The 12,689-nt window shown below is 38.5% G+C and overlaps 1 protein-coding gene across 5 annotated transcripts in view; it reads left to right on the forward strand.

The window, feature by feature from the left end:
- TRPC4 (transient receptor potential cation channel subfamily C member 4) overlaps window positions 1–12,689 on the forward strand; it is a 1,757,650-nt gene that overhangs the window by 1,554,510 nt on the left and 190,451 nt on the right. The window lies entirely within an intron of this gene.

The following is a 12,689-nucleotide window of genomic DNA, read 5'->3' on the forward strand; positions in this document are numbered from 1 at the left end:
TCACTGCAAAAAGACTGGAAAGTGACGACCATTTTAGCTCGGAGTCCTCTCCATAGAATAGATGTTCCCCATGATGTAATTTTTTAAATCTCATTCTTAACCCTTGCTGTGGTGTCAAGTATGTGCTCATGGGCTGACTAGTGGACAGGACGACAATTTAAGACGTTTGTCACTTCCCATACCTGCTGAATTTCATGGGTTTTGCTATGATACATCAGATCATCTTAACTCTGTATTAGCAAACGTTTTTTTCATTGAATTTCAGGGGTTTTGTTATGCTATATCTTCTCCAGGCCCACTGTCCATGGACTTCTGCCATCGCCACTGTTCTTTTAGCACCAATTATTTATTATAAAAGACAGAGGCTCATAGGCCGTGGCCTTTAGCCATGACTAGTAGCCATGTACGTTACCCTTTTTCACTGTCCACAATACAACAATAAGACAAAAAGGCCATAACCCACGGCCTATGGACATCACCCATAACCCCCTGTCCACAGTTAGTGTGCCAGTGCTCCCGCTGAGATCCATATCTCCCTCACTCAGCTGTGTTCCAAATGCCCTTGACTAGCAACTTATCAAATCCCACCATGCAGGGTCTTCATCTATGGTCATTGGTGATGGCCTTCAACTATGTCTTCTGTCCACAGTGTAAAAATTATTCAAAAAGAGCTTTGGCCACTGAAAATGGACTTTGGCCGTCTATACTGTCCCCCTTTCACAAAATCAGCTTAAAGACCATGCCGTGGCCACTGGGCCAAGCCTACAGCCGACGCCTATATCCCCCTATTAATCACATTATCAAATCCATCAGGCCATGGGGGCTGTACTAATGTTGGTGGACTCCTGCATATTTTATCATACATTTTGAAAACTGTTTTTTTTTACCCTCTCTTAAGTACGAAGTTATCATGAAAACAGGTGTTGTCATTGGTAAAAGGATTGCCATTTACAGCAAGAATGGGAAAACACTGAACAATGTAAAAGTCTTCTCCATGCCCCCTCCTCCTTTCTATGACGTGTTTCTTGTGTAAATCCTCCCCCACATTCTCCTATCCCCATTTGCTTGCCTTACTTTTTCACCCATCTTGCAACATTTCTGTGGTACTTCTGTGGAAATCCCACAGGCCCCCCCCTTTTCTGTCTAATTATTCACAACTACTGTACAAATGTACCTCAAACCAACAAAAGGCACATCGACAGTGCCTTGTGCACAAGTTATTTTTTCTTGGTGCAAATCCATCCAGCATTTTTCGCATTACGTGTGTTCAATGAAAGCACTGTCTTCTCTTTGAGAAAAATGAATGGGCGTACGCCAACACAGCATTTATTTTTTTATTTTCTTAGTAACGTTTAACTATTTACATTTTTTCCCCTGAAATGTACAGTTTGGAGGAGCAAATGGGCAATTTTCAAGGGAAAATCATACAAATCCGCATGGGGGGTCAAATGCTATTAGCAAAGGAATTTTCTGAAAATCACTGCAAATTGGTTTTACCATAACTATCGGGTGGCTGTTGTGAGTTGCCATATTGTTAAGGTGAAACCTATCATCCTAAGGAAATGCCTATGTCTAATAACATTTGAGCCTCAGGATGGATCATAACACAATATTTGGCCAAGGTTCCTCAAAACTGAAACAGTTTGTGCACATCTATGTCACAGTTAAAAAGATGTGTAGGATATGAAAAAGGTGTTTTTTTTACATTTCTATTCATTTTCCCAAAGGTAAAACGTCCAATATTTTCTCAAAGGCACAGCCTAAACTGCTGGATGGTTAGGAAACAAGTGGGGCACACAGATCATAAAGGAAATCCTTTGTTCGTTTCGCATAAATCAGTCCATTAGTTTATTTTTCTAATTTGTTTGTTTGTTTGTTTGTTTGCTTATTTATAGCTCACGCCAGACCCAGGCACGTGTACAAGAATACCTTAAGCTTACAGATTACAATTACACACTACAAGAGGATACGAGATACATTGTACTGAGTTATGTATATAGGAGTTCGTATACAGGGATGTATACATTGACAGTCAAAGAGCATGGTGACGGAAGGCATCAGTGGTCTTGATGGCATACAGTGGGCATACAGTGGGCTGCCCCTGTATCCCAAAAGTTAGATATCGATGCTGAAACAATGCTGTTGCCAAGCTTTTCGTTTCTGAAAAGTCGCCATTATGCAATTTCAAACTCAAGATCCATCTCGATGTGTTTATGGAAACTGCCCTAAAATGATGTAAGGGGTGTAAGTAGGGCACGTTGGAGGCCCGGGAGTATATGGACAGGGCAAGAAACAATGATTTGTGAAGGTTTGGGGCTTGACAATAGTGTTTTATTTTTTCCAAAGTGTTTTTCCAAGCTTGAGATTCATTTCGAGTGGCAAAAAAGAAGACTATATACTTAAAACATTGTATACAGTGTGATGTGGCAATTACAATGATTGCTAGTTAGGGGAGAGGAATTTTAAAAGATAATTTAGGAAGCAATCCGTGTTGTTAATATGTACAAATAAAATACAGGGATTCGGTCCTAAATTAAGGTGAACTGTGTGGGAGGAGTGTATTAGGGGGCGATTTGTGCTTGGTGGTGTTAAATTTGCTCAAAAAGCTACTAATTGTTAATTACATTTAAATGAAAGTGTGCAACATAAGAACGAGTGTAGTTGATGCAGGTTTACTATAACCTTTGTTTTAATTTGGCAAGTTTATCACGCAACTTACCTGTGAAGATCTTGATTTCACAGCACCTTCCTCTTCTTCATCACAGTACCTAGTTAGTGATCCTATGTGAGCCCCTACATCCCTCTTTCCTCGTCCCAATTCTCAATAGTAATGTTATTTATACCCCCACAGTAGCCAATAGTAATCTTACCTCTACCCCTACATCACATATCCTCATCAAAGTACCCAGTAGTAATAGTAGCTTTACCACCACATGACTATTCTTCATAACAGTACCCACTAGTTCTTCATTAGAGTACTCTATAATAATGTTACCTTTACCTCCACATCCCCATTCCTCATCACAGTCCCCAACTGCCACACCTCACTCTTCATCGGCACAGTCCCTCACTACCCCACCTCATGCTTCTTCATTACCGTCCACCACTACTCCACCTCACTGTTTCTCATCACAGTTCCCCAGTACCCGCACATCACTTTTCCTATCCAGTCCCCCCTTCTCACACCTCACTCTTCCTCATCACAGTCCACCATTACCCCTCCTTACTCTTCCTCATCTAATTGCCCCTCAACCCCACCTCATTCTTTCTCGTCACAATTCCCCACAGCCCCACGTTACTCTTCCTCATCTGTCCCCCACAGTTTACAACACTCTTCCTCATCACAGTTCCCAAAACTTACCTCACTCTTCTTCATCACAGTCCCTCACTACCACCACCTCACACTTCCTCATCACATTTCCCCTCTTCTCATCACAGTACCCCATTACTTCCAACTCCCTCTTTCCCTTAACAGTGCCCCAATAACCCACCTCACTCTTCCTCATCAAAGTCCCCCACTACACACACCACACTATTCCACGTCACAGCATCCCAATAATAAACATTAGCATTAGCCCCACTTCCTCCTTCCTCATCCCAGTCACTAATTATTAATCCTACCTTTACTACAACCTTCCTGTTTCCCATCCCAGTACCCACATGTAATCCATGTCATTACCCCCAAATCCCTCTTTCTCTTACAAGCGTCTAATGACAATCTTACCTTTACCCCACAAACCTGTGAAATTCAGTGAAACATCATTAGTTAAATGGCACTTTGGGGTGCATACATTTAGTGCAAAGAAACCTTTGACATTCAGTGAAAAAACGTTAATTGAAATGACGTTAAGATGCTGGTTTAATGCAACAAGACCCCTGAAATTCTGCAGGTGTTGGAAGCTACACGATCTTACCTATGAGGCTGACATTGTGCTGTCCTTAAGCACACTGATGACATGACAAATTGCATCACCAATTACGTAGGCCACAGCTAGTGGTCTTGGCCTACCAGCCGCTGCCAGTATCCCTGCTGAGAAACAGATGAATATGTCAATCATCGCAACTGCCCCTGCAGGTGAAAAACATTATGCATTACAGCAACCATATCAGCCTTATCCCAGACAAATTCAAGAAGAAATGAACCTGATGTAATGGTGAGAGCAAGCAAACTCACTGTTAACTGACACACAAGCATACAAAAGACATTAATCAAATATGCATTCACCATGAAGACACACGAATACTAGGTCAAGCATGCATTTAGGCATGAAGAATGTTGTCTGCACCATATAGACATGAAGAATATAACATAACCAATGTATATGCTGAAATGCATCACAAACGATATACACAAATAGCTTTCTAATGTAGAAACACAACAGTAATGAGTAGACATCTTTTATAAAAAATGGATGACGGAGCTGCATTGGATGGAATGTAAAGCCTTGAGGCTGCGGGGCAGTTCGACTAAATGCACTCCAACACAGATCCATGTAGCACAGACAGTAACTGCGCAGCCCCTTTCCAAGGTCACTGTGACATAAGGGAGTGTTTGGATGGCTCAGAAGAGAACAGAAGATAATAATTCCCAAACATAAGACATATTTCTCTTAGATTAAGTAAAGAACAAATAGCCTTTGAATGACAGGTGCTGATTAATTAGAAACTTAATACGGTATAAGGAAGAGATTGGCCATGCAGAGCCATTAGACCTGCATTAATATTAGCTAAAATCACAATAAAAGCAGGGTAAGCTAAATCAAAACATGGTCTTCTCAAATGTGACTTATAATTGGAAGACACTGTCTATTCATTAGTTTCAGGCACAGATAGGCACCTGCATCATTCACAGAACAGAGGTGCTGTACAAGGCCAAGTACAAAGCTAGATGCCCTGGCTCATGGCCTAGGAAATAGATGATGGTATCTTATTTAATTGGAAAAAGAAGTTCCTGGGTTTGTCTCCCCTACTCCGATTTTTGCTCATGTGGTGATGACCTGTTGGTAAGACAGACGCCAACCCATCAAAACTCTCAATGTGATTCCTCCCAGTACATTTTGCATTAGCCAATTACTTATTGCTGAGTTGATGTATTTTTTATTTTTTCCCTTAATCAATTTGGGGATGGTCTCATGTGGAGCCATTATATACTTGCAACCAATGAAAAGACTAACCCCTATATTTTATATATGTGTACAAATCTGCTAACCAATTCCCCAACTCCGTAGTTTTTTTTTTTAACTAAGATTTCAGTATAATGTCAGCAATTATGTCTTTTTCATTTGTGTGCTTATATGATGTCCCGCTTTATGCTTTCTGCAGATTGTTAATGAAGCAGCCTTTGCCATTTACTTTTTCCGTTATTGGGTGTGGGAATTCCCAGCTTGTCTGTTCCGCTTATATTGGGGCTTTCCAGTTTACCTTTACATCCCCCTCCCTGGTAATTAACCAGATTCCACTGGCCATGTCCAAAGATGTACATTTCGTGAATGTATGCTACTAAATGTATGAAAACTCACATCAAATTCAGGAATGATTTTGAAGTCACATTCCATATGTATATCATATATTTTGGAGATGTAAATTGTGATGTACCCAGCATTAAACCCCTACATGCCTCATATACGTATTGACAACTCACATCAAAGTTGGGCCTCATTTAAATGTGAGCATTTTTACATATAGGATGCATATGAAACCTGAGCAGAATGAATGTGCATCTTATATAGGAAGTGCAAACTTATGTGTTGGAGATGTATATTTCGTACATGCACACTAATATACATATGAAAACACATCGAAGTCAGGACAGTTATTAAGGTTAGCTTTCAGGTTATTTAGATGGCATATGTATTTGAATTGTACAACTCTTATAAAAACTCACTTCAAAGTCAAACCTCACAAGAGGTGGATAGGACATGTGCATTTCAAGTATTTATATAAAAGACTCAGCTGCAACTTATTCACCATAAATACACTTGCCAGACACTTACACACCAATCATGCATATGCTATACATCACGCCCATTTGCGATACACACACTTATGACACACAAACTTACAACACACATTCCTCATCCTCATAAGACACAGGTTCTTATGACAGACTTTTACAAAACACACTCATATGACACAAGGTATCAAACACACACACTTATGACACACACTCTAACTCTGTATGCTTTTAACCCATGTACTCTTATGCCATTTACTCTTACAACACACATGATTGGAGCTTATGCACTTACGTCACACACACTTTAACACTCACACTAATGAAACAGATACCTACAACAAACACACTTACACAGCAGACTCTTACTACACACACACGTATGACCACACACATATGACAAATACATCCTTACGACACACTCACTTATTGCATACACACTTAAGACAGACACACTGACGCCACACACTCTTGTGACACACTCTTACAACGCACTTTCATTCAACACATAAACCTATGACACAAACATTTGCAACACATACTATTAAGACACATGCACTTAAGGCACACACACACATATAACAATGAAAAGATCACCTTAACTCTTTCTCAAGTAAAGGTTTTTTTTATTGAATTTCAAGGGTTTTGTTATGCAATATTTTCTACTTGGCCCACCAGCCATGGCCTTCAGCCATTGGCCATGCCAATGTTGCACCAATTAGTAAAAAAGGCCATGCCGCTGTCGACTTGGCCCTTGACTATAGGAAATAGCCCCTGTTCATGGTCATGGCCTATATCCTCCTGCCTAGTAACTAACCAGATCCCATCAACCAATCTCCAGTGGCCAGCTCCTTTGACCGTGTCTACTGTCCATGTTGCAACAATTAGTCAAAAAGGCCATTTTCCACTCTAACCCCATCGGCCATTCGCAGTTCCCTATGGTTGTGGCCCATAGCCCCCTCACTCATACGTAAACAGAACACACAGGCAATGGCCACTGTCTATGTTGCACCAATACAAATAAATGAGCATGACCCCTCTTGGTTCCCCTCCTTTCATTTCCCTGATCGTTTTTTTTTCTCATAGGAACATTCCCTGATTCCTATGACACAGCATTGTAATACTGCAGTAATCATTCCCAGGGCCAGGCAGCATTTTCTGATTACCAAGATAATGGGAAAATGCTTGAAAATATGCAATTATTCCTGATCCCCAATGCCACCCTCTATGTGCACCCTCACATCTTGTAGGTCTGCCCTCACCCCGACTATTGAAAATGCTCCCTGTCCCACTTCTATTTATCCGTTTAACGCAGCAGTTAGTGTGGCACATTCTTTTGTCTGAGCATGTTTTGGGAGGGCCTATGGGATTCCTGCAGTAAGACAAACATCTGGTGAATCATAGGCTCTCCAGCCCGCCCCAGAGTGGCCACCTAACGATTTGCTTCACTTTCCCCTCCCCATCCCTAGCCTGATGTGAAGCCACACCTTTCCCTGCACCCAAAAACATTTTGAGCCCTTTTCTTTTTTGGCTTCCCACAGGATTATGAAAAGAATCACGTGCATATGGTACTACTGAAAAGGCTAAATGTTGCAATGTATGGCACACCATTTACAGTCAATATATATATATTTTTTTAATCTGGATGTATTTACACCAAAACAAAAAATGAAGTATCTGTGATGCGGTGTGATCAACATGATTCTTAATGGTCCAAAAGAACTCAGTGGCTTTCGTGCATTAGGCATTCAATAGAAGCACCTTTTTCTCTATTGGAAATTAATTGGAGTATGCCAAAAACAGATTATTTTAATTTTATCAATAACTTTTGAAATGTTTTATGAATGTTCTCTGAACTTTCCAGAGAGGCCTTTGTCCAACATTTATTTTGGAATATTTCAGCCAGATCTTTCCAGCAAATGAAAACTTATTAGCGATAGAATTCTGGGCAAAGTTAATGGAAATTTACAACAGCTGTTGGGAGTTGCAAAAAGTGCCCCAACACACTTGCTACAACTGGAAGCTAGTCTGGATTAGATAAGCGATCATATCATTGTCAAGCCACTTTTATTCCTGATGAGACTATGGTCAAATCCAAAATCACATCTGACACATGATATCTTCCAAGGATTATTAGTATATGATATATGTACCAAAATGACATGGCTTAACCAACTAAAAAAGGAATTAGTTCCCTTGGTCTTATCAAATTCTTCATACCCCGTTGTAATACATTGTGAAAGGACACAACTCTGTTTCATTTGGGATAAATGGAACAGAAAAGGAATCAGCGCCACAGCACTGAGCTAAAGAAGAACTCAGTTTCTCAATATTTTATGCATAGTTGCCATCAGACAAAAGCTAATTATGTATGCTGGTTCCCGAGTCCATGCAAGAGGAGTCTGTTATTCAGCTTAAGTTCTAACTGTCTACCCATTCCCACTGTGTTGAGTCATCGTATGGATATCAAATGTTTCCATTTGAGTGTCTTTTGTCCTTGAAATAATACATTTAAGGGTGATAGCACACATTTCTTATTCTTTTGTTCCCTTTCACATAACCTTAGATCAAGTATTTTAGTTCCTTTATTAAAAGAGAACTATTGTAGAACAATATTGGATGGAAAAAAAAGTATGTGCTCTTTACCGAACAAACATGCCACTCAAGCCGGATCTTTATTATTAAATCAAGAACTCTGTCTGAACAGTTAACTTGCTTTCATACATCCCATATGGGTTTTACTGTTGTGATCTTCAAGTTTGACTGTTTTAATTTTGTATTGTATTCTTTTATGATAGTTTTTAACTTTCAAAATAATGATTTCTACTAAGGGAAATTGGATGCATACTGTAGGGTGAATGTTGGGTTAAGGCGAAACCTATAATACAGTGACTCTGAGAAAATTCTGCTGCTTATGACTTTTGATTCCTTTGACGTATCTGTCTGAAATTATAAAATGTGCCAAAGATTTTTTCTGGACTGGGCCCATTTATTGCACATTTGGTGCAGATTCATTCAATAGTGTAGACGTTATAATGCATTGAATAAACAGGTTGTTCTATTGTTGCACTGTACTCCATAGGCAAAATTGTACTGTCACTGAATAACTGCTCGATGGATTTCATCCAAATCTGAAACAAGTTGGTTAGGTGTAAATCATTCCAGTAGTTTATTTAACACATGGTGAAGGAGAGGGTACCTTCCTCACAGCCAAAAGCATGTATGTATCTTCCATTGTGTATTCTAGTGAGTGAGGGTTTTCATTAATTAAAAGTCAGTTTTAATTTTCATCAATACAAGAATCGTCAAGAACAGAAAAAAATAAACCCAATCAAATTGATATTTGGAGGTGCTAAGGGGATGATTGCTGTCAAGGTGGGCATGGGAAGTGTAAAAGAGGACCAACTTGGGGGTTTCAGCATTTTTGGAGAGCTAGAGTGGGTAAGTTCAGTCTGGTCACTTTTGTCTTTTCTCAAGAAAGAAATATTCCCGTGGGAATTTTGTGAGATTTTCACAGGAATTGGAAGAATGTCACAGAAATACATGTTGGAAAGATTATATTAGGAGAGGTGCTGGGTAAGCTTTCCATCAAGGAGGATGTGGGGAGACCAAAGAAGGAGGCAATATGCATATTGGAATTTGGGGTTTGTTAAGAAGAGTTTTTCATTTTAAGCCATGTACATCTTTATGAAAGAATTTAAACAGGTTGTGTTCCTGCAAAGTGTATTATCAGAGTAAAGAAATCCAGCACTTGTGATCTTGAGAGAAATATCCCATGACAAAAACTTTCCGGAAAATCCCATGCGTAGAAAAGATGTTGAAACAAAAAATAGGAATAACACTCACTGTATACAACTACAAATAAAACCGTAACACTAAATGTAACTATGGTATTTATGCAACCTGGCTAACATTTGAAGATACCATTAAGGCTGGATTACTAGTTGTATTCAGTGAGCATTCATGCTTAGTGTTATGGTTGAATTATAGTGGTATATCTTCATGTTGCTATTCCTACCCTTTGTAAACATTACTTTTTGTTATGTTTGACCTTAACTCTTTATGTAAAAAGTTCTATTTTGTATGTTTAATTTAAGTTTTTTGTGGGGATTATGCAGTATATTGTATGAGTGTATGTTGTATAACTATATGTCATAAAGGTGTATGGTGCATGCCTATGGTAAATGAATATATGAGTGCATAAACACATGTCATATGGTTGTATGCCCCATTCGTATGTTTTTTGAACATATTGCATATTACGTATGAGTGTATGTTTTATGAATGTGCTGTAGAGGGCATATGAGTGTATTGCGTATGTCCTGTGAGTGTATGGAATATGTGTTTATGTCATAAGTGTGTATGCCATTTGTGTGTATGACATGTGGGTTTATGGCAATTCACTGTATGGTGTGTGACATAATATGGCATATGGTGTACAGCATATGAATGTATGGTGTATGAGTGGCACATGTGTGTTTAGTATGTGAGTATGTGCATATGACTGTGTGGTATTTAATTGTCAGGTTTATGGAGTATGGGTGTATAGGGTATGAGCGTATGGCATATCAGAGTGTTGCATGTTAGTGTATGGCATACAAGTAGCATTTGAGTGTTTAGTGCAAAGTCAAATAACATGCAGGTCTTATACACTTTTTATAAATATGGCCACTGAAATTAAATTGAGGTTTGAAGTTAATCTGAGTTTTATATGTATACAAGTTGTACATGTTGCAGATGTACGCAATTTCCATCTCTTATATGTCTCTTATTCATATGAAAAGTGACATAATTTTGTACTGACTTCCATGTGAGTTGTCAAACATATATTGGTGTACATGAATGACATATTAATCTCCTACACGTACCTGTAGAATTTGTATAAAAGATGTTAATTCCTTCTGCACATGTCTTCTCTGCCACCTTTACTTTGACAGCTCACATTAAAGTGAGGCCTACATGTTCACAATATGCATCTCCTATAGGGCTCACATACAAATGAAAACTTACAAAACTTACATTAAAGGTATTACTGACTTGTATGTGAGTTTTCATACATACAGTAGTGAACACATACACAATCTATATATTTTACAAGTATGTTTAAAGCTCATAGAAAGAAATCACATTAATTCTGCACATGAGGGATATATATATATATATATATATATATATATATATATATATATATATATATATATACACACACATTTGAAAACTGGGGTATTTAAAAATTAACCAGCTCGAGTTTTAAATTCCCTTTTTAGTAAATCAATTAATGTAAACATCTAGGAGCATGGAAACAATCATAACATTTCAAAGTGCCCAATTTTGAGAAATGTGTGCCAAACATGTGTTTTCCCTAAGGGAAAACCCCTTTTCAACAGCTATGTAACACGTTATCAGATGAACATTAAAAATATGATGACATAAATGAAAACGTCTTGAAAGAAATGGTCGAGTATAGTGGTAGCTGCCTCAAAATGTTACTGTGTGATTTTTTCGGAATTTGGCATGTAAGGGCTCATTAATTATTAAGAATAGCTTTTCTCTGAAACTCCATAGGCATTCATACTTAAAAGTATCTATACCATGTGATGTAGCATTGGCATAATACGTATTCATAAATACTAGCTTATGGATGTACATCCTAGAGAATGGAAACATGCATGCATGCATGAAGGCCATTTAAATGCAAAAGTATATTTGAATAATTTAGCTCAGATGTAGAATGACGTGTTGCTTTGGTTTAAAGAGCTTTTCTCAGGCAAACGACAGATAAGCATGATTTTTACCTAAAGTGAATGACAGTGTTCTGTTCCATTTCTCTATTGACCTTGAATTAAATAACAATGTTCAGAAAACCTTAAAATATGATACATTCCATAGCAAATGCTGATGGCGAATGTATCTGCTTTACACCTGTGTGAAGATTACAACACATTGCACTTAGAAATCGAATAGCTAAATTATCACCCACAAGTTTTTAAAGAATAGTTCAAATTTGTATTCCAGCACTGCAATCTACATCTCGCATATCCAGCCTTATATATTACAGAGAGGCTTTTTCGAAATCTGCATGACAAACATGTCATCAAACAGTTAATAATGCTGTGCCTGTAGTGTGAAATTATTGTGCACTCTTTTTTCCCCACAAGTCATGGCTTGAACGGCACATAAAGATAGAAGACAAAGAAGGGCATGACTGAATGATAGACACCACAGTAAACAAAATACTGTAATTGGATTACATTTCTCCTTTATCATCCACGCCTTGTCTACATTGTATAACACATTTCCAATTCATCAACATGCGGCTTTGTTGGCATGCCATTGGATATTATAATTATGCTTGCAGCTGAGCTGAACACAGCTCTCTATCGGCACACCTTGGCTTAATATCATCTATCTTTCCAGTGTTTATATCTGAGGTTCCCAGTTGTCATATTTGTCTCCCATGTAGGTTGTTCTCCTGATTCTCTGTCACAAACATATTAAGAGATAGTAATGCATGTGTGCATCACCCGGAGCAAACAGACATTCTGTGGCATTGTAACTGGTGGAGTGATAATGCAAAGGATACAACAGCTTGAGCTTATTATGTGCCTATTAGGTACTTATGTAAGATCCTACTTATGATATATAAATATATCTGCAGTCCTGTATGAATGTATGTAGATGGAGAGCTCCTTTGTGACGAAATGGCTACTGCCCCTCAAGAGTGCAGGGATGAGCA

The sequence above is a fragment of the Ambystoma mexicanum genome, chromosome 7q (assembly GCF_040938575.1).
Source record: "Ambystoma mexicanum isolate Mex_15411 chromosome 7q, UKY_AmexF1_1, whole genome shotgun sequence".
Lineage (NCBI taxonomy): Eukaryota > Metazoa > Chordata > Amphibia > Caudata > Ambystomatidae > Ambystoma > Ambystoma mexicanum.